The sequence below is a fragment of the Cygnus olor genome, chromosome 10 (genome assembly GCF_009769625.2).
Source record: "Cygnus olor isolate bCygOlo1 chromosome 10, bCygOlo1.pri.v2, whole genome shotgun sequence".
In the NCBI taxonomy this organism is placed as follows: domain Eukaryota; kingdom Metazoa; phylum Chordata; class Aves; order Anseriformes; family Anatidae; genus Cygnus; species Cygnus olor.
The window spans coordinates 15,537,201-15,558,905 of record NC_049178.1 but is presented as its reverse complement, the minus strand read 5'-3'; the positions used below and the strand labels follow the sequence as shown (position 1 = coordinate 15,558,905).

Below are 21,705 nucleotides of genomic sequence, written 5' to 3'. Positions count from 1 at the left end.
ACAAGGGTGCTATTAGCACGGGAACGCTTTATGGCTGATTAATTTATCCTGTTCGTGAAGAGGCATCTGCTGTGGAAGTGGCAGGCTGAGGCTTGGTGGCTGGTGGAGGAGGCAGCCGGCTCAGAGCCACCTTCATCTCCTGGGTTGTTGTCAGCTGCCTTGGGATGTGCTGAGCAGGGGGTTACAGGGCATGGGTCTTGTGTTGGGGCTGCAGCAGCCACCCTGACTCTCATGAGAGTCCTCTGTCTGTCTGTCTCTCCCCACTGGGATTTCCATCCTACCTTGGGCACAGGGGTGGCACCTGCCTGAAAGCTCAGCAGAGGAGCTGCTCTGTTATCTGCATCTGCATTTAATGGGCAGGAGTGGCAGTCCTTCACCGAAGACATCCCAGTTCTGCTGGAGCATTCGTGCCACCACCCAGCAGACGCCAGAAAGGCCACGGCTGGTCCAACACAGGGACCTGCAGCCCTGTACTGTGCCAGTAAAAGACAACCTCATTGTTGCTCAGTGCCTTTTACAACACAATAAAAGAGAAGAAGTTAAAAAAAAAAAAAAAAAAAGTACATGCATGGAGACTGCTGTGAGCATATAAAAGGAGCAGAGCTGAAGGTATCCACCCAGGGGGAGGAGGGATGGGGAGAGGAACCTCTCCACAAAGCCAGCACCACAACTCAGCAGGGCACCAGTAACCTGATCTTTCACAGCGTGGCCCTGTTTTACCAGGAGCCCTCTGGCCTCTGAGGCTCCTTTGTCAGCCTCTGATTTTTTTGTGAATGATCTGAGAGCGTGGGTTATCTCTAACTTTTCCCCTGTTTTTAGGGAAGCAGGGCTTTAAAAGCAGTGGTTGTACATGTAAGGCTGGTGGTTAATCTTGAAATATGTATACTGCACACGCAAAAGGTTGAGCATAGACATGCATAATTTATCCGTGCCTGGAGACCAGTTGCTTTTGCGCTGTCTCATTTTCTGGTGGTTGGATCATGCTTGGGAATGGACTTAAGGCATGGACATGAGCTCGGTGCTCCAGTCCCAAAATGGAGGCCCCTAAAAGACTCCTCGGTACTTCATACTGCCTCAGCCAAGCCTGCCAGACTCAGCTGGTGCAAAGTCCTAGGAGATCCCACTGCAGGCTCAAAGCCTCAGGCACCATTTCTTGATGTACACAAAAGACCCTGTTTTAATAGGAATTAATTAGCAGTTTAAATACTTGCAGGGTAGGAAATCCCCCACGGGATATACTCGTTAAGGTTTCTTTACACATTACCTCCCAGGAGGATGCAGACTTTCCCTTACTTTCCAGCATCTCTTGCTGCTTCAGCAGTAACTGCAGTAATTGTATTACAGCCACAAAATACTGCAGCTGCAACCATAAAACCTTTCCAGTGCTCATCCATTCCCCCGTGTTAGATAGGATTGTGATGGCCAATAATTTATCAAAGAGTCTGAGGTTATGGTGGCACATATTCGTGCCCGGGGTGGCTTTAAGCAATGATGAGGTGATAATGTCAGTGTAACCACATACCCTGTTTGCATTATTTATTGCTCTCATGAATGACAAATTCATATTTCAAAATGGCTGAGGCGTTTATCTGCTGTCCCAAACAGCCAAATTATGAATGTGACATAATCTTATCTCCAGGGCAGACACTTCCTTTTATTATTGGCATTTAATAAGAGAATGTGTAATTAAAGTAAAGTAATTAACCTATTTCTAGGAACTTTGTATCTTGAATAAACAGGCAGCTAATGCAGATTTAAGTGTGCTTGTGGGAGTCCTGCCTGTCGAAGCTGCCTTCTGAGGCAGGTGGGCTGCATTACAGCGAGGGAGAGGACTGTGTACGAATGCCTACGCAGTGCTGCAGAATTATTGCATCCTCTTTTGGAGTTTTAATTTTGAAGACAGGTTGAAAGGGGGTAATTTCTCCTCCTATGGGGTGATGAGGTAGTTGGGGCAGAGGCTGAGGCAGGAGGAATCCTGATGGAAACCTGTTGTGGCATTACAACAGATAGGAAAATTCTGGCAATTTGGGAAATGACAATTAGGATGACTGAATGGGCAGGAATCTCATTTAGTTTTCATTTTCTAGTGATGATCACCAAAGATTCAAGGAGGCCAGCCAATAGAAGCAGTTAAAGAATTAAATAAGGCTAAGTTATCCCACCAGCAGTAATCAGCGCTTGCAGTGTGGGCTGGCTCTCCTCTGACACATGTGCTCTGCATGGTGTGTGGCTCTCCCGTGCTGCGCTTGCTGCAGTGTGGGATGCTTTGCTGGAAGAAAAAACTCCTATGAGTCTGCTATCACTATTCCACATTACCCCATTTTTGAAGAAATGTGACTAATTCCTATAATCATAAAATAAATAAATAAATAAATAAAATCTTCTTAGAGTATTTCATCTTTCAATAGCAGAACGTATTGTGAAGGCTAAGAGAGTATCCAGAAAGACAGGAAACAGAAGTAGCAGCAAGGGAAACTGCAAGTAGATATATGGAAAGTCTTCTTCATGATGAATATTGGCAAATGCTGGAACAGAGGCTGTGGGATCCTGGAGATACTCAGGTATTCGGCACGGGGCCATGAGCAACCTGACCCACCTATGCAGCCAGCTCTGCTTGGAGCAGGAAAATAGGGCAAAAGATAGAGAGAACTGTCTGAAGAGCTCACTCCTGACCCAAATTACTCTCTGAGACTGGACACTGATCAGCTCACCAACCATTTGAACAGTTGAAAGCACTTGTGTGACTTCCTGGGCAGCTGGCACAGGGTTTTGTCCCTGGGGAAGCCAGGGATGGTGAGCACCAGCTGGAGAGCATGAAGCAGCTGTACCTGCCCCAAAAACAGGTCGTGCTGTGCTTTTTGTGCCGCCAGGCAGAGCAGCCTTTTGTACAGTTTATTCCAGGGATTTGAGGAAATGATATTCAAGAGTTCATGTAAATTGTGAGGGTGCTGGAAAGCTGTTCTGACACCCAGTGGGCCACTGCTCCTTTGCTCTGAAAATGCTCTATATCTGCTCACCCTCTGCAAAGCAACACAAATATGATTGTCTGATTTTGTAAAGTGTGCCTTTTCCATGGGCATTGGAGCTGCTTTGAGTCTCAGCTCCAGCTTTGCCATCACCATCAGCACCCACGACCACTGCCTGCAAGACGCAGCTCCTGGGGACTGTGTCCCCTCCTGAGGGTCACCAAGCCATGACCACTGTCACCTGGCCCCTTCTCAGGATGGCCGGGTGGCTGTGCCTGTTGTTTACGTGTGATGCTGGCTCATCCGAGATTTGCACTCCTACCATGAGGTTAATTAGTTTTCTTTATATAAATACGGCGGTGAAATCTTCCATTCTTTTCTTAGGTGTACTGACAGAAAGTTCAAGGAAGGGAAGGCTGATAGGAGTTTACACTTCACAATTGCAGTACTATGCCTAGAAAATACTGGTGCTAGTATAAACCTAGCACAGTTGCAGATAAACCTGTCACTGATGAAGTGGGCAGGTGGACAGCAGAAGACTTATCAACAAGGGGCAGCAATCCATTCCTCACATCACCAAAGCCTAAACAGTTTTGCAAGGTGCAGAGGTGGCTACGACTGGACAAATAGGCCACAGAACTCAGACTAGTGGCCACAGGCATCCAGAGGTTTTGCTGTTCACCAGGACTGATGTAAACTCAAACCTTGGGTACGGAGGGAGTGAGGAGAGAGGTGATGTCCCAGCATCTTGCTCGGACCCCTGGATGCTGTGAGCGGAGCAGGGTGGTGGGGCACATGAGTTGGCAGGATGGAGCATAAATATGAGTCCTGATATTATCTCTGGAGACAGCGTCAGAGCTATTTGACACCTTATCAGTTCGTTGCCTATTTATTTTGACTTTTCCTAAGCAAGGGAATCACTGCAGTTTTACCACCAGCTCCATCTCCTCCAGGTGCCTGCTCCTGAGCCCTTCTGCCCCCATCACCTCCCTCCACAAGTCCCCAAGCAGGAAACCAGACCCCGAGCCGGCGGGCGGGCGCTCCAGCCCAGATGCAGGAGCAGCCTCCTGCCCTGCCAATGGATAAAAAAGGGAAGGAGATTCATTTTGTGCAGTGAGCTCACACTCTGAGAATGGGCTGCCGAGGCTCATTGCTAACACATGCAGCGCCAGACCGTGTGCAGGCAGGGCTGGGGAGGCTGCCGGGGCTATGGAGCCCATTTGCCTGCAATTGCAAACAACAAAGCAAGAGAGGTTGACAGTGGGGTGATGATGGTAATTGCACTTCCTTTGGCTGCCAGGAGATCAGACACCAACCAGCCAGATGTTAATGTAGAGGGTTTTAAACCAGGCAAGGTGCTTTGATGATTTTTTTCTGAGCTGAGTGTATTTTTTTAAAGACTAAATATACTTTTAGTCCTATGTCTTTGCTGCAGCATCCAGTCCTGCCGTAGGATGTGCCAGTGGCCCATAATAGAAGGTATATTTTTTTATTTCTTTTTTTGGTAGAGATTTAATTTCTGAATGAGCGAAACATCAAGCAATTGCCATAAAGCTTTGCTCTGAGTAATGCTCTTCTCCTTCCAGGTTTGGGAGACTATCTGACACTGTCTACATTGGCTGAAGATTAAAGGGTAGAGAGAGACTCTGGGTCTGGATGGAGTTTCCTTCCACTCTGTCCTGGAAAAACAAAGCAAAGACAAACGTGCATCCTGCCCTGTGTGTTAGGTGTGGAAGCAGCTTGGGCGGTGAGGAGAGAAGTGGGCTGAGGGATGCTGGGCTGGGTGCACTCACACATGGGGCTGGGCTGAGCCCACCCTCCCTGCCCACAGTACATGGCGGGGGGAGTAGAAGCTGCAGCCGTGCAGTGCCAGGCACTGGGGAGGATGCTGGTGGAAAGGCTGATGAAGAGCCATGGAGATTTCCTGGAGAGGACCACGCAGCCTTTTGCAGGGCAGCTGGAACAAGGGAGTGCTGGGGCTGTCAGGAGCCATGGGCCCATCCCAGCAGCCACATCCCTCTGCTGTTTGGCAGGCCGGCAGCAGTGAAGACAGGAAAGTAAGGGAGATGGACAGGTAAAAAAGCCAGACTTGGTTTATGCCCAAAGGTCAGACAGAATCAATACGTTCCCACAGAGCATCTTGCATCTAATCAGTGTTTTCTGGTGGAAAATTTCTGACAAGCTTGAAACCTGAGGCTGGGTTTATTTGCAAATGCCTGGTGAGTGATAAGCAGGTGATTTAGTACAACATTTATTTTGCACTGAAAAAAAAAAAAAAAAGGCCTGTGTGATTTTTAAATTATTTTTATTTTTTTCCTACATGATGGGGGGAACTGTGACTGCCTAGCAGGTCACAGCAGAAGCTGTCTGCTCTACTTCTGGGCCACTTGTTGTGGTTTTGCTACTCCTGGAGATGGCAAAAAATAACCACCATTAATTAGAGTTGGGGAAGTGCCAGTTCTTGATTTGGAATAAAACCAGAAGTGCTGGCAACTTTTAGCGAACGCTTTTTCTTGCAAAACCTGAGATTCACAAGTCACGAGATCACAAATCTAGAAGTGCTTGCAAGGAACAGTAATAAACACCTTCAGCTATCCGGGAAAAAGTTGTTTCTTTTTCATGTTCTGCATTTAGCTTCTTCTAGATGAAGAAGTCGAATGGATTTACTAGCAGAATAAAAAGCCTTTCCTTGCTTTTACGCTGGACTGCGTATCCCATTGCTAACTGCTGTTTGTAAAGTAAACTGCAGCATGAGAGAGCCCAGGCTTTTATCATGTCCTGAAAATGTCTGCTCAAAATATCCTACATGAAAAAATGAAACACTGAAAAAAAAAAAATCACTGTTTTGCATAATAAAACCACTTCAGAAATTGTTATTTATACACAAATATGTAAAAATCAACTCTGAGCCAAGAGGACATGTTTCAGCTGTGTGGAAGTATAATGCTTTGCTAACTCCCAGATGAAGGCAGTGAGTTGAAAGCGAGATGTTCGCACCAAATGTGTCAATAGGGTCAAACTGGCTGTTTCTGCTGAAAAGGAAGAAGCAGAAGCTCCACTGGGAAGTTCTCGTGCAGCTCCGTCCACCACCAGCTGTCCTAAGCAGGGGACCTGAGGCAGCTCTGGCAACGCCACTGCCACCACTGCTCAGGTTGCTCTGATCCTCCACACCAGGGAAAAGGGCCAGTAGTCCATCCCTTTCCCCCTGCAAGGCTAGTGGCCCAAATTTATATCCCAGAGCCCTTCCACCGTGTTCCCTAAAGCCCCTGCATAACACTGCAGAGCATCCCATTCCCTCTTTGCTGCAGTGAACGCTGTGTCCTTTTTCAAGGGGAGCTGATGTAGGAAAGGAATGGTGGCTGGGGCGTTTTAGCAACTCCCAAGCCCTAGCCCAATCCCACCACAGCCACTGCTCGGTGCTCAAGGACTTTACGGCTGTGTTGATGTTATTACAAATGGGTTTTCCAATGGGGGAGCAGAGGGAGGCTCAGATCACCCACTAGCACCTGCCTCCTGCTCTCCCTCTGGATGCCCCTTGGTCTGGTGGGAACAGCTCGCACGCCTGCTGCATGTCTTGAGGGTGCCAGTGCTTGATAAACCTCATTAGGTCCAAATTTGCTGTGAGACGCTGTCTCTTCAGAGAAGCACATTTACCTTCCTTGTGGCAGTGACCCAGCAGCAAGGCGCTACGGTGTGCAGAATTGCCAGCACTGTGTATTAAATTATTGCTGCTCTTTCGACTGATGTGCAGGATGAAAGTTACAACCGAGCTGTTTTTCTGTGGAAATCTATTGTGTTTAAGTACATCTAATGGAGCAAATCTCATCTGTACACAGGGACTGCTTGTCCTATTGCCTATCGCTTTGGGACTGTACTACAGTGCCTCTTTGTGCTCAGAGTACGAACCCTCACAGACCCGTCCCTATATCTCAGTTGCAGCAAGTTTTCTGTGACCTTCTTATTCAGTCCCCCTCTGGCTGTGCCTATTAAAATATATATGTGTGTATATATATATATATATATGTATATATATATATGTATATATGCATGAAAGCAGCTCCTCCAGCTCCATCAGGCTCCAAGCTCCCAGTTTTCTTGTGGGCCTCAGAAAACTCAGCTCCATAGCTCTGCCTTCAGCCAGGCACTCATCGGCTGATTGATTTCAGACAGAGCATGGTCTCTTCTCCCAGTTACCATGACTGTGGGAGACTTAAGATTGGTGATTTTTATGTTTTTTGACTACAGATTGGTTGTTAGAAATATTAATAATGACTGCTTGACTTTATAATTAGCCATGTATTTATATTGCATTGAGGGGCTGTTAATCTTCAATGAACACATTCCAAATAATCAATTTATGTTAAAAGAAACTGGCCTGTAATATCTATCTAAATCAGTCTAAACTTAACTCTTATTTAGAAGCCTCTGCTTAGCCACTTATAACTTTTCTTCAGATGGCAGCTGTTGGGTTTGGTGGACCACAGGGTTTGCTTAGCACCTGCAGCAGTAGAAGTCCAAGTGGGGAAAACAGGCATGGACTGCTCCCCTTGCAGCTTCCCCATCTGCCAAGTGTCAAGGAATTGAGGTCACAGTTGTGGGACTGTAGTGTTGGTGAGACAGAGGTTTGTGTCTTCTGGCACCTGAGTGGGTTATCGGATGTTCCACGAATGGATTCCTTGGATCTGGGGTCACTAAGCATTACCTTTCACTTTTCTCATCCACAAAATTTTAAATTATCTGCTGATATTTATAACAGCTTGTTTGAAGTTTATCGTCACTTTATTGATTTACCAAGGTAAAGGCTCTCCTGGCTGATTGTCACAGCTGACCAGACTCCAGGTGAAGGACGTGTGTGAGCTTCCTGCAGCCAATGGCAATGTGCAGACGAGATGATTGCAGGGGGCTGGGAAATGTGCACTGAGTTTGCACTGCGAAGCTTGAGTCTCTCAGTCCCACGCAGGTGAGTTGAGTTTTGTGATTCAATTCCCCACCCATGTTGTGAAGACTCAAATGTTCAGGAATCAGCAACTTTACCCCATTTTGGGCAAATTTTTGGATGTCTGTGGGTGAGGAACTGCATGTCGTGTCTGCTAAAGTTCCTAGATTTTACTGGGAGGAGGAATTGCATTTTTGTGCTTTTCTAGACTTTTAACCCTTGGTTGTTCCTTGCTTGTTTTTGTTGATGTTGAAGACAAGATTATTATGTTGTTTCCAGAGATAAGAGGAATGGTCTTTGGGCGGCGGATGTGCTGTCTGACATCATTCAAATGACATCAGCACCCAAACAGTGAGGATCACAGCGGTGAGTTTCTCTTCTGGGGGATTTTGTTGATGTTTTTCTTGTTTGTTTATTTTGCTGTTGTTTGTTTTTGCTGTTGTTTTTTCCCTACTAGTAAAAGAGGTCTGCCCTTTTTATAGAGCACAGTCAAAACCTGAGGAAACTATTCCTCCCTGGAGAACCAGAGTGGGTGTGAATATCTCTGTAGTGAGCAAAGACTTTGAAATCCCACCGGGGAGTTCCTGGAGGTGCTGAAAATCATGTTTTAAATAGTTTTGCAATATGTTTTCATCCCTGCTATGCTCTTATCAAAGCAATCAAAAAAAAAAAAGTATGTCTTGCTTCAGACTGATGTTATTTCTCTTTTTCTTCTTCTTAGTGAGAATAAAATAATAGCAAAATATAAAACAGGTTATGATGCCAAATGCTGCTGTGCTTAGGGCAGCTGGGGGAGGCTGGATGCATTGCACATAGTGCTGGATGTGTTGCACTTGGGCATTCACTGAGAAACAAGTCAGAGGAAACAAATAAAAAGAAACAGAGGTACCAAAGTGAGTATGGATGGTAGCTGTTATGTCAGCCTCACCTGAGATTTATTTACTGGGGGGAAGGCAGGAGACCTAGAGTACACTGCTTACCAATTACAGGTGTCTGGTTTTGGTGTCCTACCTGTTGGCTCTGTCTCAAGGACAGCCCCCTGGAGAGATGGGGCTGGGGTCTTCCCAAAACGATGGAGGTGTTGTGCTGGCCAGTGCTCCCAGGGAGCAGCTGGAAACCAGCCCAAGCTCAGCCAAGCCGAGGAGAGAGAGCTTATCTGGGGTTCTCCTGGTACAGAGCCCTGAGAGGTTGCTGAACAAAAGGACTTGTCCTGCAGTGGTACAGCAGGCTGAGGAGAGAGCAGGTTTATCTGAGTGTGTTTTGGTCTGATGTTATGGTGTTTTTTTCCCACTTTGAAATTTTCTTTATTCTCATTTGTGCTTCCACAAAACAGCTGCAACTTTTTAGGGGCTCCTGGGTGGTTTTGTATGTACAGTGGAGAGGGGTATGGATCATGATGAGATCATGTCATGTGCCAGAAACCTTCTGCTAGTGAACCTTAAGCCTCCCTTAGTCCACAGTGGCATTTAAAATCACCACAAGGTGCCACAGCAGAAGATCAGAAAGGCCAAAGGGCAGCAGCAGTGTTATACAGCTTTTACAGGTACAGCAAATTTGTTAGGTGAGAATGGCCACATGATGGAGGAAGTGGAAAAATCCCGGTGGCTCTGCCACATCTAACGCTGGTGGGGGAGTCTTGGAATAATACATATTTCACATGGTTTTTCATTGTTAGCTGCTCCCAACTAAATCCTTTATCGTGTGGGGTTTTGTTCACTAACGTTTTGTGCTGTTGCCTTTCATTTTCCTCAGTCATTCTCCCTTTCCACCAGCCTGTTGTTGTCTGCCCTTGTTGCCTGAAGTCATTTGGGTGACGTTTGTTTTTACTTCTTCAAAAACTTCCTCTACCTTTGCTAAAGGACGGATCACATCCTACTTAAAGTCAACAGAAAGACTTAAATGAGCCTCGAACTGGACCTGAAATTGTTACTTCTTTTCAGGTTTCTAAATATGATATTTGCCTCCTAGCAACCACCATTTGCAGGCAGTGTGCCAGCAATGTTAAGCTCTTGCTTGTGTGCGGCTGCTGGCATCCCAGAGCATCCCGCAGAGCTTTACAAAGCGCCCGGTGGTATCAACTCGCTTCGCTCGCTGTAGGTGTCACAGGCAGAGTGGTGTTACACAACAGCCTGAAAAACAAGGGAAAGTATCTGCCTGACAGAAGCTGTAAGAGGACAAGGAGTGTTTCAGATTGATATCCCAGGTGTGACAGAAGTACCCAGGGATGTTTTGGGGATCACCTGTGGGTTTACTGTCTGGAGCATCCTGAATGGGTGGTGAAGTTCATTCTGGATCTGTACTTTTGCATGGGCTTATCCTGGGTGTAGTCTTCCAATCCTGCTCTTTGACAGCTATTTTGGTGCCTTTTTCTTCCTTCAGTTATGGCAATTCATCATGCTCTCTGCCAGTTCATCCTCTTCGATATGCTGGGACAGTGAATGTTATTTGTTCAGGTAGGACAAGGTGAAGCTTGCCTGCTAGGAGCGGTGATTTTTCTTTCAGGGCATGGCAAATGCTCTTGGCTGGGTCAAGTCTTCGGGCTATTTTGAACTTCCTTTTCTCCTATTTGTGTGTCCATTCCATAGGTTTGGTTCCTGTGGTGCTGTCTCTAGATTCCTTGGACCATTTTTCTCTCCTGCTGCTACGCAGCATGTTTCCAAAGACACACTGGTCCTTGAAGTTGCACTGCAGTGGTCCCTGTCTCCCGAGTGATTTGTATATACAGTTTTCTCTATAGGAAATATTATCTAGAATTATTTTTTCCACAGTTGATGAGTTGATGGAATGATTATTTCCATTCTATTAAAAACAGGAAAAGTCAGGAGAGAAATCTGTCTTCTCTCTGTGTACCATGCTACTCCTGAAGTGACAGTACGTTTATCTGGGTTAATAGTTAAAAATCAAAGTGCAATCGATTGTGGGCCTGTTTGGGGAAACACAAAATCTTTTCTTATCTTCAGCTGCACTAGAAGAGAGTAGTGTTTCTGTGGGGCTGGAGCACCAGTGGAGTTTATGCGGCTCCATCAGCAGGCCCACTTCCATCAGCATCACTGTGATTCAGAACAGCCTGGCCTCCTTAGCTCTTTTTAAGGACCTCACCATAACAGATGTTCTTGCAGGGTTTGCACGAATGACCTCCAGTCTAGTGTGGTCCTGTTTGAAAGCTGCGGTGACTCTTCCTTGTTTGTTAGTCACTAATTTAGTTCTGAAGAACTTGCTGCTTATTATACTGGTGGGGTGAGATTCAAGGTTACTAGTTTGTGGTGTTTCATGAGAATCACCACTTTTCATTAAGGGAGAGGAAAGAAGTAAATATTTAGTGCTCTAAATGATTCCAGAAAGCAAGCTGAGCATGCAGAGATGCAGGGGCAAAATTCGTGAAGACAAGTTTAAGACTCTGCAGCCTTTAAAATGATGTTAGTTTATTATTTTTAGATGTCATGATGTTTTTAATGAACTCCTGAATTTTTAGAGCCTGAAGCAATTCAGTTTGGGAAGAATTATAGTTTTAAGCTGCAGCACGACCTTGGAATCTTCCCTGGTTTAGCTGAGAAGGAAGTGGATGCACTAGGGAATTACAGATTGTATATGCATATTTTTTGTATGCTGTGCAATATATTATACACACATCACATTCATTTTACTTTATCTGCATCTATTTTGGCGAACTGGGCAGTTTGCAAGGACTATATCGGTATTCCAAGAGGACAAAGTTTAAGAGAATGGCATAAGTATACTGTGGATTTTACTGTTGCAACTATCATAATATCTGGATCATATAGAAATAGCTGTTTAACAATTGTTTCTCCCACAGCAATTAAGAACTTAGGAAAGTTGAAAGATGATGAGCATCATATAATTGGTTTGCGCAGAGTCTAATGAAACTATTTTCTCAGTAAATAATATTCTCTTTCTTGAGAATAGAAAGAATAGCATCATAATATTTATAAGTTATCTTATCTCTTTCCTGTCATGGAGTCTTCATCAACAAATCCCACTTCAAAAAAAGCAGTACTCACATTAGAAGAGCAGCTTATTCACTGTTGCTTAGTATCTGTATTGCAGTGGTGCCCAGAGGACCCCTTTCAAGATCTCATGATTCCCATGCCAAATTGTTGGACATTTCAGATCAGGTTACACTGAAAGTCTAGGCAACTCCAAAGGTGTGCTGGTGTCCAATCTGTCACAGAAGGGTGTCCAGATGTCTCCATATGCAAGGCTGTGAAGGATGTGGGAACGGCATGAAGAGCACTCAATTGTGCATCGAGGGCCATTTCATTTGAGGATGATGGTTGGCCAAAGGCACGAGCTGGACATTCTCCCTGAATCTGCTCTGAGAGCAAATCCTGGAATAATGCCCCTTAAGGCCACAAAAGCAATATCATGGTTACTATATATGGCTTTCTTCAGCTACTTGCACAGCCATTTAGTGTGGCTTTATCATCAGAGTGGGTTGATGCTGCACAGCATGATGGTTTGTATCAGGGCTGTGGTTAAGTGTGTATATCTTGAGGAATGAGTCAGCTAGGAGATGTCTTTCACAAGCAAAGTTTTTCCTTCAAAGCTTTGTTCTTTTAGTCTGACTGTACACAACTTTAACAAAAGACACCCAAATGGTTTCCTCTATACACTACACACACACACACACACGTGTATATATATAGATATAGATATAGATATCCTGTTTGGGCTCTATTCCTACTGTGTACATCTTGATGTAGAGAGCAACATCCTTGGAGCTGGCATGCTTGCCATGGCAGGGTGAGCAGGAGGGCTTTGGCTCCAGGCACCATCTCCCCAGCCTGCTGCCCACAAGACATCCCCATGGCTGCTCAGCATTTTGGGGGAGAATTCCGGAGTCTGAAACTATCTTTAAAAACGAATCTTCTACTTGCTGCCTATTCTATTTCTCTAACTTTACTTAAGGTTCCTCATGTGGGTTTGGGGGGATTCATTTTCAGCAGTAATTTAGGTCAGTACTGGTGTGGGCCACTTGAGAGCCATTTTGGCCCCAGAGGGAGCTGTATGTGTGCACAGACAACCCTCTTTATCAGTGTGGATTATGGAATGCACTCACATAAGATCTCCTGGACAGCTCAGCTGACATATGCTACAATAATGATCTGACTGGCAAGTAAAATACTATGAAGATATATATATATATATATTGATATTTCAATTACTTCTTAAATTGTACTTGTTGGGATCCTTGTGCCTGACTTGGATATTTAAGTATGGATTGTATCTGATTCTAAAACAACGTTTTTTGTCTGCTCAATATATATAATAGCTTATATTTCCATCCTTGGGTAATTGCTTCTGCTTTAAAGAGTGACCCTGAATTATATTAAGACAATAAATTAATGTTCACTTCTTACAGAGAGGATTTCTCCAAGGAACCTGCATAAGTGCAATTTCTCTGGTCTTCTTCCATGGTCTTGATCATAAATAAGTAGCTATGAGTACTCATGGGACAGTGCAAGGGCTTCTCACAAACAATTGTTTTTACAGCTCGTTTATTGCCAGGGGTGTTGAACTAACAGCTTGAAATTAGAATTGGTGGTGTTTGTAAATATGGTCTCTTAATGCGTGTGTATATAATATATTATTTTTCCTCCAGGGAATCAGGTTGATGGCAGGACAGAGATCCCTGAAGAACCTCCCTTTGAGAGGCAAAGGTGACCTCTTTTCAGCAGCATATTAGTGGGTGTTGTGTGGACAGCTGCTGTGACTGCAAGGCAAGTTCCTTTATTTAAGGAGAAGAATTCATACGTATCACCAGGGGAAAATTTAAATGCGCAAGAAGTGTCTCCTGTAGTACAAAATACTACTGTGCTGTTTCCTGTGGCATATGCTTAGATAGAATTTTTCTCTAAAGAAAACAAGGGGGAACATTGCATGCCGGGTGTCATCTTAAACCTACTTGCTAAACAAGGTCATTTTAACTTGTCTGGGTTCAAAACAATTTCCCTTAATGGATCAGGGATTGTTATTTCACTGACACTCTATAAAGGGTGCAGCTCTTAAAATCAACAGATGAATTTTTTAGTGAAATTCTGAATGGAAATCGTCTTCTCAAAGCAAGTCAAATGAAATAAAGCATTTACTGCTGGCCTCTGCTGAGACCAGGGACATAGGAGAACAGTGGTTTTACCTCTGTCTCTTTCATTATTATGGCAAGACTGGAATAGTGAACGTGGTTCTGCTTTCCACATCTCGGAAAGGATGTTGCAAAACTGGAAAGGATGCCGGAAAGAGCCATAGTAATGATACGAGGACAGGAAAATGTGCCTTATGGTTTGAGATTTATGGAGCTCAATCTGTTTAGCTTATCAGAAAGATTGCAGCTTTAAATGGATCACAGGGTTTACATACTTTCATGTAGAATAAATAGTAGGTATAAAGGTACTATTCCATCCTATGTGTAAAGGCATAGCAACAAGCAGAGTCTGATAGCTAAATCTGAATCCATTTACATTTTAAACAACATGCATATTTTTACTGCTGGCATGCTTAACCAACAACAACAAAAAAGATGAGCCTCAAGAGAGGTATTACATGGTCCTTTTGATGCCTACAAGTGGTGGCAACGAGTTTCTCATTAATACGCTCTCAACAATCACAAGCTGGCAGCTGGTCCCTCTGCAGCATGGTGGCTGGATGAGGGTCTCTGGCCATGGAGCAATGCTGTGTGTGAGGACCAAGTGCCTGTCCGGCGGTCTGTGTGTCCATCCACTGACTACGGTCGTGCCTTGATGTGTGCCCAGTTAGATGGGGGTTGCAGTAGAGGGTGCTCAGAGCCACGTTCGTAGGCAGCCCTCCCTGGGGATGCCCAGGATGTCTCTGTGAGCTGTCCCACGAGGGATGGCTGCTCCATGCCCTGTCCTGGTCAGGCTTTTGCAGGCTGTTATGCTTTCAGATTAAATCCCTGTGCGTACTCAAGGTCCTTGAGAGTCACCGTTTGCTGGCTGGGGTGCTGAGGCCAGGCTGTGTGTGCGATTCCCACAGAGGGCTGTTGCATAAATCCCGAAATCCCACTCTCACGATGTTAGCTAACTCGCTGAATTAACCTGGCTGGAGGCACAGACCATACTCCTGTAACTTGTCCTCCATGATCCTTTCTCCACCGCACTGCTGGTAAAAGGGCTTTCTTGCATCAAAGATCTGACAGGACTTTTAATCAAAATATCCATTCTCGATTAGCTTCCTGTTTCCCTTTCTCTTTTTTTTTATTATTCAAGCTTTTCTCACTGGGGAAAAAAGGAGGCAAGAAGGATAGGGAGGAACATGGAAAAAAATACACTACTCATTTCCCGGTTTTGTTTCATTTAAAAAAAAATCTGGAAAGATTTCAAAATCCCTGAAGCACTTTTGTGAAAATTTCACAGTAGTAGGGCTTGGGGGAGAAGTCCTCCAGCTCCCTCCATGTGGTTTCATAACCATCTTAAAAGATCCTGTCAATTTTTAAGCTAATATTAAGCTACTATATTAGCTAATATTAAGCTAGAATAGTAATGATGGAATATTGCCTCCTTCCTGAAGCAGGAAGGGGAGAAAAATTGGGTGGCATGGCAAAGGAGCACGTGGGAAGCAAATCACTGCTTATTTTCTCTTCCAGAGCACCCACCCTGCAGTGTGGGATCAGGGATGGAGGAGGGAGAAGGGATCCTTGTAGCAGCCCCAGCTGCTGCAGGATCTGCAGAAAAAGGCTGTGGGTTGGGCAGGGAGGGGATCAGTCCCCCACATCTGGGCTTTGGGGTTCCCCTGTAGTCACACCAGGCTGCTGCATGGAGATCCTGGAGTCCTCCGAGGGAGCAGTGCCACGAATGCATTCTGTGGCATCTGAAGGAACGCTGTCAGCTGTGGTTTGTTAATTGTTCTGGGTCCCCTGCCCCTCCAGATTTTCAAGGAAAGAATTTTTTTCCTCTGTCATTTTCTTTGTTAGAGAATTGCTCTTAAAATGCTGTGGTTTGTGCATAAAATACTGTTTATGTATAAAATACCATTGAAGTTCAGTTGAGCCCTGAGTTGACCCCTGCCTAGCACTCAGATCTTCCAGCTTCTTGTTTAATTTGTCTCGTAGTGTAAGACACGCTACTCCCCCATACAATACAGAAAGCTTGCTCCCCAGTACACATACCTAATTTGTAGCTAATGCTCTCATCGTGGCTACTTTAATAAGACTGTAGATTTTTTTTCCAAATGAGATGCACGTGTGGCTCCTAGGCAGTCATTTTTCTGTTTCAGATTAAGCTTTTCTCTTCAAGATTCCACATCGTACATGACTTTCTGTAACCTTTTCTATTGATTTCATTCCTAGCCTTCATCAAAACAGTGCTCAAGCAATCGAGGGGTGGACTGTGACCTGCCCTGCAGAGAAAGATGGGGCAGAAGGCATCTGTTTACACTGTTATATTGGCCTTTTTTCTGGGTAATAGCCCTGGGTAAAGAGAATAATATTAGCTAAAGGTTACTTTTCCCAAAGATGGGAGTCCTGGCTATTTTCTCCCTTGCTAAGGCTCCTAGAAAGCATCTCCCACATGGGAGATGGAGATGCTAGGTGGTACAGTCTCCTTCCAGGAGAGGCTGGAAACTCAGAAGATGTCTGTAATGTTCTCACAAAGCCACAGACACTGAGTAAAATACGAACAAGCCCAAATCTTAAAGGGGAATGAAGTTATAACTCAACCAGCTGCAGCCGAGAAATGTCACTGACTTAACTCCAGAAAGGCTGGCACGTTTTGCTGTTTGTGGAATATCCTCGTGTTTCTTACCAGCACACGCTGCAGGGACGAGATCGTGCCAGAGCAAGTTTGTGATGCTGAGACATCTCCTGGGTTTGACTGGAGCAGAAATGCCCTGTGGTTTCTCTACATCTGGGTGAAAATAGTAAGTCCTGGAACACCTGAAAATTGATGATAAAAAATAAAAAGCTTTCCTTCCACCCCCCCCCCCCATCACCACCTCCCACTGACACAATTTAAAGATTTGAAATCAGTTTGTATTGCAGCTAGAGACTGGAGTTATGATTGTTTCCATTTAGAACAAGGAAATTGAAGTAAAGCAATTAATCAATAACAATATGGGAAAGTAAAGACTGAGACAGTCACTTGAAGCTTGCATGCTTAGCTGGCTAAGGGAAATTTTAGAAACTTCTGTCTTTTACTGCCTGTATAGGTTTTATATTACCAGCTTCCAAGTTCAGAGAGAAGTGGTGCTTTGTGTTTGTACCACTTCACCCAGTGTTATAAACCCATTCATTTACAGGGATTAATTATGAATAATCCCAAAGTGTTTCCCTGACTGTTGTACAAACTGTGCGCTCAGGCCCACTTCATACAGCTGTGAAATGCCATCATCCCTCAGGTGAAACAAAGCAACTCTTCAGCAGCACAAAGCAAAGCTGCACAGCAATTTAGGAAAGGTGAAGAATAATGGATTCATTTGAAACTGCAGGGGGATTTTAACTATGCAGAATGCAATTACCAGAACTGGAGTTTATCCAGGACACTGGGGTTAAGACCCCATCTATTACTAAAGATGCCATGGAATTGCCAGCGTCCCTCCCCTCATTTCCTATGTGTTACTCACTGGGCTCCTGAGCAGGGAAGAATCCAGTCCTGCTTAGGTTATGAAAAATGATGGGACCTCAGGGCAAGGTGCAGAGCTAAAACTAGTATTTCCCTCGGACCAGAGCTTTCCTTTTGCATGTGGTGCAAAAGGCTTTGTACTGGAGAGGGAAATGAAGTGCCTGAATGCGTGACTCCATCCAGAGCCACTGAACCAGGGCAGCTGCTGGTCTTTGGTGCAAGTGATGGGCTGCTGAGCTAACAGCATGGCTTTGAATCTAAACTTGGTCATCAATACCTTAACCAAGGAATGGACAGTTTCCTGATCAAGTTTATACATGTCAGACTGTGAATCCATTTAAATAGCAAAATACTTTGTGACTTGGATTAGAAATTCCACATTTCAGTGTAAGCAATAAACTGAGGACAGTGCGTCTAGCTTGCTGGTCAGCAGTGAAATTCAGTATCACAAGCCAGAAGGTTTAAATCTCATCTGCATGATGTCTGTTTGGAACTTTCTCCCGATTGTCTGAGTTTTGGAGAGTCTCTTGGCCTCCTGAGCCTGGCTCCCACCAGGCCCTCCACTGCATCTCATACACAGTTCTTCCCTTGTTCAATACCTTCACCTGAGAAATAACCAGAGGCATTTCTCCTGCAACATTCATGACCCAGCAGGACCAGAGAGGAAAAACAGATGCCACTGGCTGGTTTTTAGGAGGGGAGCAAGCAAGCAACATTGGCTCGGGGGGGAGGGAAGGGATGGAGATGTGTGCTCAAGTATTTGTACATTTTCAACTCCCACCAAAATAAAGGTGGTGAAACTTGGGGAGCAGCACTTTTTAACGTGGTAAGAAAGCTCAAGAGAGCGTCCTTGGAAAGCTTTTGGCTGATTTGTGAGATGCAGAAGTTAGCGTTCAACACTTCTATTTCTGGGCATGTAGCTGATTAAATCAAAAGTCAATAAGCACTGCGTTATTTTGCCTGGAGATCCAGGTATTAGGTGTGATCAGTAGCTCAGAAACTCTTCTCTTTCACATCCTCTCCATTTACTGTTGAGAGTGTTTAGGTCTGATTTAAATTTGTATCATTGTCTACCCATAACTACGGCCTTTTGTTCAAGGCTAGTGAGATCAGACAAGTAAATAAAAGAAGCCAGCATCACAGTGAATGCATAACATGAACCATTTGCCCGCTCACAGGTGCTGGGCAGAAAGTTACCAATTAGTAGTGAAGCCCCAATAAATAATGTCTCAGTCTTGTAACTGCAAATCTTTCTAATAGAATCTGGCTATTTCATGCCCTGTGCCATAAATCAGTGCCCCTGATGAGTGTGCTTTGAATGGCTGGACAAAAATAATTAATCAAGACTAAATCAAAAGCAGCATGCTGCATGCAAAGGCAATGTTAGCCAGGATGTATTCCTATGAAAAAGTCATTTAAAAATGGCTTATAAATCTGTGAGATGGCTGAGGGAGGATTGAGGAAATGTGACTGGTATGGATTTTCAGGTTTTGTTGTGCATAGATATTGCATACAGTTAAGTCTTTCCACCCCTGCAGACAACAGGGGTTCCAGGACAGATGTAACTTGTGGCTTTGCCCACTAAACCCAACAGATGATGATGCTGGACTGAATGACTGCTCTCACACCCCTTCTGCAGTGGCACTCAGTAGAAATGCAGAGAAGGACCACAGACAACAAAAAGAAACCCTGGGAGGTCAACCACCATTCGTGGCTTTACTGAGAGGATAAAGGACTTGCAAAATCTGGAAAGCTGAACGCTGCTGGGAGAGGGTTTTGCTCCATTTTAGCTGCTTTTCTCTCTTGTGGTGCCTGACTGAACTGAGCACCGTATTTCCAAGCAGATTGGAAGTGACAGTGCTCTGATAGCTCCTGTGCTGAACACTGGCCCAGTCATTGAGTCTTTATCTAGTTTTTCTCTTGTACTTATCGACCATTAATGAATCATGACATTCTTCACAGACACTGATTGAGCCGAAGCTGAGCCTGTGATACAGCCAGCAGCAATGCTAAGAAATACAAGAACATATACTTGCCAGCTTCAACAGGTAAATTAAGTATGCACCAGAGAAGGTCTGTTTACTTAATGTGAAATAATGCTCTATTTCATATTCATCCTTAATATCCTCTCTTAAACTATTCTAATGTATTTTTTACACGTAGCATTCCTGTCTGGAATAGTTTTCAGCTTATTTTCTTCAATTCTTCTCTAGGGGAGCAAAGATTTGCATAACGTTAGGTCAAAAGCCCATTGAGGATATATTACATGGAAATTTTGTTAAACAGATTCATTCACTGGCTGTGAAGAGGAACTGGGCTCGGAGCACGGTGTTACAAAGGCACCAAAAGCCAGATAATACCCAGAGGTTCTGCTTGCTGCCAACAGTGCCCAGAAGAAAATAGGAAGGCACTGAATAGTTAATGGATCTATCACTGTGGTACATAAAGCAGACATTGCTGGGGTAATACGACGTCTCCCAGAAGAATAATGATAAGGTGGTTACCGAAAAGTGATTGTGATTCATAAGCTCATAGAAGGGGCAGGGCTGATGTAACTGTCTCAGCATGGCAGAGTCACCTTTAATGCAGTAGCTGTAAGCCTATTACTCAGTAGTGAGACATGCCTTGTTATCCTCAATTCCCGCCTCTCAGCATGGATAAAAAATTCTATTTGGGATAATTTTTAACTTTTAAATAGTGCGTAATATATTTTCTTGGAATTCTGCCTTTCAGCAAAAGAACAATAACTTTAACTTTTTTAATAGCCTTCGCCATTCAGCAATCATGCTGAGAAGATTAATAGTAGTAGCTATATTTTATTATTTTTATAGCAGGTTGTAAGGGAAATGAATGTTACTTTCTGTGTCAAATGAAGGTCACCCTGACCAGCACTTGTTCTACGGAAACTTGAGTGGAACTGGTGCTGTAGTTCAACTTTGGGTAGCATCATTAATGAGCCAGAGAGAAAAACAGACTTAAAAATTCAGTGTACAGAAAAAAAAATCTGCAATGCCCAAATAAAATCAATAACACAGCATGAAAATAACATAGGAAGTAAAATAGCTGATCTGCTGGCTCATTTAAAAATACTTTATCCTGACCTGAAGTTTCAACTAAAGGTACTACAAGTTTTGCACTTAAGCTCGTGTTCATTGTTTTAGTGAGCACCATCTTGTCTGAAAAGTGCCCAGCTCACCTAAATTCTGCCTCTTCTTTTCTCTCCTCTCTGCCTGGTTTTGTTTGGGCTCCTCCAGAGGGCAAGTGCTGCGGCATGCTGCAGCTGGAGGGGGAGACTTGCAGTCATGGTGGACTTAGCTGGCTGACTTGGGGGAACTCTGCTGGGTTTAGGGGTCTTACTGTTTCTCTTTATTCAGGATGTGGGCAGTGTCTGTCTGCTCAGTATAGGCATGTTCCTAGAGCTGCAGATGAAGAAGGAAAGATGGAAAATGAAATATGTATCCCTGGTGAAACCAAAGACAAAATAAGATCACAGGTATTTCTGCTGCAGGGCTGGGGAAACCTCATGTTGGCATATCAGAAAGTATTTTGCTATTTTGCTGCTACAGCAAGGTTCAAGCACCTTCTAAATGCAGCTCCACCAAGTGGAGCTCTACTAGCATGAAACCTTTTGGGACAGTTGTTCATGATAAACATCTATGAAATTTTTGGGGATAGTCTCCCTCACCCCTGTACATGCAACCTTACAAGGCAGAATTTTGAGTTTTGTGCTTTAATTTATTATAAAAATGTGCATATTTGCAGTGTGAGTCAGATCTGAGCTCCTCCACTGAAGACAAGCTTTCTGAACTAATTTCTCTTCCAATCCCGCCAGCTGGGCAGGGTGTTGATAAGAAATTGGCCACGGAAGCTTCTCATGAGTGCATGATGGCCACAGATGTTCTCCAGCCTGCTAAGTAGGTTTTATATGGGAGAAGGAGAAAAAAAAAATTAAAAAGTGTATGTCTTCCTTCAGTATGAGGAAGCTGACCTGTGGAGGGGAGAGGACGTGTCTAACAACATCATCATCTTCTCAACACAACGGTGAGTGAAGGCTGCGTAACTCCTGCTTTGTACCCCAGTGCTAGACCACCTTGAACTGTGTGAAGCCCAGGTTGGGATTAAATCGAGGAAGTTTGTGGCTCCTAGTTTTGGGTTGTGTTCCAAAACCCTTGCTTTCTCCTCTGTTGTTGAGTATGGCTTTGTCCATCCTGTG

The 21,705-nt window shown here is 44.4% G+C and overlaps 1 long non-coding RNA gene across 1 annotated transcript; it reads left to right on the top strand.

Annotated features, from left to right (window-relative positions):
* The first annotated feature begins 8,017 nt into the window (after positions 1-8,017).
* Positions 8,018-13,644, top strand: LOC121075650. Its single transcript, XR_005823079.1, has 3 exons — positions 8,018-8,032; positions 8,182-8,268; positions 13,523-13,644. It is a non-coding gene; the product is annotated as an uncharacterized LOC121075650 (long non-coding RNA).
* The last annotated feature ends 8,061 nt before the right edge of the window (positions 13,645-21,705 follow it).